General features: G+C 39.2%; 1 protein-coding gene across 2 annotated transcripts in view; it reads left to right on the forward strand.

The window, feature by feature from the left end:
- The first annotated feature begins 2,582 nt into the window (after positions 1 to 2,582).
- The window catches only part of adad1 (adenosine deaminase domain containing 1 (testis-specific)), a 41,856-nt gene continuing 40,825 nt past the window's right edge, over positions 2,583 to 3,613 (forward strand). Inside the window, exon 1 of one of the 2 annotated variants that reach the window (XM_024280982.2) lies at positions 2,583 to 2,748. The gene's annotated coding sequence lies outside the window, so the exon portion shown is untranslated. The remainder of the gene's footprint in view (positions 2,749 to 3,613) is intronic. The other variant, XM_024280972.2, reaches the window with a different exon arrangement.

Consider the following 3,613-nt stretch of genomic DNA (forward strand, 5'->3'; position numbering starts at 1 on the left):
CAATCAACAGCAATTATTGAGGGGAAGGGAGCCCCTATTAGAGATGCTCATCCACTTAGTCTAATGAATGGGGAAGATTCAATCTTGACTGTGGAGACACATTGGAGTGCTACAGCTGAATGCGACTGATCCAGCAGGCTGAAAAAGAGGGGCTGTTATTTATCAATGGGAGGGTGCTGTCAAAGTAAACATGTGTTAGCCGTGGGGCACCAGGCTCTGGTTGCTGATGTTCTTTGTTTAATAAAACTGCTGGTTTTAGCTAGTCTGTTATGTGCATTATACTTGTACACAAAACTGCTTCTGTGATGCTTCTGCTTAGATTCATTACATCTAGATACCTTATTTCTTAAAAAAAACATACATAAATAAAGATGATTAAAAAAAAAAGAAAAAACAACATTAAATGATCCTTAAGTAAAAAATATGCAGCCTTTTCTATATATTTTCTTAAGTTAAAATATTTCTTTGAAATCACAAAACCAATTATTCTAACTAGTTTTACTTTTTAAGTCTGTTTAGTTTAATTAAGATGCAAAATATTCTAAAATCATAATCAGACTTTCCTGAAAAAGTTAACTCATCGTGTGAAGATTTTCCCAGTTTTGAAATTTCATCCGTTTTAAAACACCTCTAAAAATCTCAAACTTCTGTTTTGTGGTTGTGACATCAGAAGAATTTCTATTCTTACACTGCCCTCTAGTGCTGCAAAGCTTAAATATCACAATACATTGGTAACTATGATGCACAGCCCATTTAAAGGAAAACTGACAAACAAACAAAAAACTATCAAGTTTACTTTGCTAAATAAATCTAAAAACACACAGCCTATGACCCCCCCCCCCCAAATTTGCTTTTATTAGATTGTAGTTGGGGTTGTCAAAGGGTGACAACTTTGTTTTCTTATCTTGTGCCTCAAGGTAAAGAACAATATTTAAAAGACATTTTTCTTCTGGCTGCACAGTGGTGCAGTGGTTAGCTCTCTTGCCTCACAGCAAGAAGACCCTGGTTCAAGTCCCAGCTGGGGGATCTGAAACCGAAACACCGAGGGGAACTTTCTGTGTGGAGATTGCATGTTCTCTCTGTACATGTGTGGGTTTTCTCTGGGGACTCCGACTTCCTCCCAGTGACCAAAAACATGCTTCATGGTTAACTGGTGACTCTAGATTGCCCCCAGGTGTGCATTGTGTGTGATTAAAACCCAGTGACACACTGGCGACCTGTTGAGGGTGTACCCTGCCTTTGCCCAGAAGTGGCCGAACGGACAGATGGTTAAGAAGATGAATTCATTAATTCTTTTTTTTTTTTTGCTCCCCTTTTTAATTTTAATTCATGATTTTGCATGGCTTTTATAAAAAAAAAAGAAAAAAATTGAAGTAAGAAATCAAATGTATAAGTTTAAAAAAAAAAGTAAAATGCTGCCTAAACCAGGAAAACTATTAATCATGTTCACATTGAATGTGCTTTCTATTTTCATTTATCAAGACACCGTGTTTCATGACCTTTGGCACGTTGAATCCTTGCTGTTATGTTGCACCTTTAATAACAATTAATCAGGAAGGAAAAAGCATAGTTCGGATAGTAGTGTCCCAAGAATCCCCTCTGTGGGGGAAAGTCCGTTGCCATGGCACTCTGCATACGTTTGGCTTTTCCAGACTAACCAAAGGGTGCTAGCACGCAACAAGTTATTAACAACAGCAAATATTTCCAGTGTTGAAGGTTTCATTTTCAATCAGGCCCAGCTTGATTTTTCCACTCTCAAAAAACAACCCTTCAACTTTTCATCTCACAAGTTTACTTTATCATTTTCTGCTTCGCTTGGTTTGTTCATTGAGGACACAACTATTTCTTGAACCTGTATCCTGTCCCATGACTAGTTTACTTTGCTAAACACATAAAGGGGTGGGGTGTGTCAACCCCTTATTAAATTCATTTGTTATTTTCTTACACATTGATTAATATATTTTTAAAATGTTGGTGAAAAATTCTTAGAAGAGTACAATTGGGGTACTTCCTCTAGCCTTTTCTGTGGTTATGATAAGGTCGATGCACTCGGCAGAATGACTAAGCTTTTTCCTTTAGCTTAACTGCTGCTGGGAACCTGGGGAGAGTGAATGTAAACTCTGCAGCACCTTTTCCTTTGCAAGTGTGACAGATTGGAAGAGTTAATACAAACTTTGTTTCTGATGTGTGTGGGTGAGCAAAACCATGTTTGTTCCTGTGGTGACCTTCAATGCATGTAGGCTGCTTATTCCATTTTACCTTTACACCCTCATAAACACTACTGATGACACATTTATCATTAAATTGTAACTTTTTACTGGGGCCCACTGTCATAAGGGAGATTTTGACCATAGCAGTTTTTTATTTATAATCTTTGTGAGGACCTTCTTTACCACAAGGAGTTTGATGAAGATTTTAAACTGACTGCAAAACAAGCCAAAATAAAAACTAGACTAGTATTTTTGATGTTGTTTCAACCTGAGGTCTCAGTCAAATTTAACATTTCCAACTGTTTGATTGTTTATTTATTTGTGCAATTTAGGCGGATCCTCATGCAGCAGGCTGCAAGGTAATCGACTAAAAAGACCAAGGAGAACAGCGCCTTCTGGTCTTTAACATTCGAGTATTGCAAAACATCTGTTTGAATTTCACACAACGTCATCCATCCTGTCTTACAAATGATCTATGTTAGAAGGGCACGTGCACAAAACTGACCCACATTTTCCATCACGTCAACGGAGCTCCGCGGTAAGTGGGTTTCTTAATATGCTCCCTTTAGAATGTAGTGTGTACTTGAACGCATAGATAGGGAAAGTTTGGCCGAAGTAATTATAAGCAGAGAAGGAGTGAAAACTGTTGTTTGGAAATGTAGCCTTTTGTGAGCAATAGAGTTCAGACAGACCGACGATAAAGCAGGTTTACGGTACGCAGTGATTTAACACGAAATTAGATTTCACTTGGTGACAGTTGTCCAGATATTTGGTCAGATTAGGCAGATATTTTAAGTAAGAACGACAGCACCCGTTAGGATTAGAAGGTTCAAAGTGACTATTCGTTCGTTGTTTTCGAAACATGTGCGGCCATTGCTGAACTTTACAATAGGCGTGTTTGAGATGAACGGCGCTGCGCAGATCGCCTGGATTGCAGTCATAGACTGTAAAAATAATGGACTGAGCGAGCAATGAGGTCCCCCCATTGGAAATGCATTACTTCCTCTCCAAGCGAAAGTAGGCCGCCGCTTTCACCGTCAATTCCTGAAACGGATACCGCCATTTGCAACCCATCTTCAGCGATTGGTCTGAGTCATAGCTGAGTCATGGAATCTATAGGAAGTACTGTCGCCAATCAGGAGTGAGTTTATTGCAACCGTCCACCTCTTTCCACGCCTCGACCACGAGACCGCGGATGTAACCAGCTTCTACTTTAATAACGCCGAAGAATTGTACAAGTCATTGTTCAAGCCTTTGAGGGAGAACCATTCCAACATTTGATTCTGTCAGCGGTCCTTTGGGACGGCTGCGTCTATTTCAGGCTGAAGTTGGAAAAGTGCGGCGAAGATGAAACTTTGGTTGGTGATTTTATGCGCATATATGCAAGTTATAATTTATAAGCT

Source organism: Oryzias melastigma, linkage group LG17 (assembly GCF_002922805.2).
Source record: "Oryzias melastigma strain HK-1 linkage group LG17, ASM292280v2, whole genome shotgun sequence".
NCBI classification, from domain to species: Eukaryota; Metazoa; Chordata; class Actinopteri; order Beloniformes; family Adrianichthyidae; genus Oryzias; species Oryzias melastigma.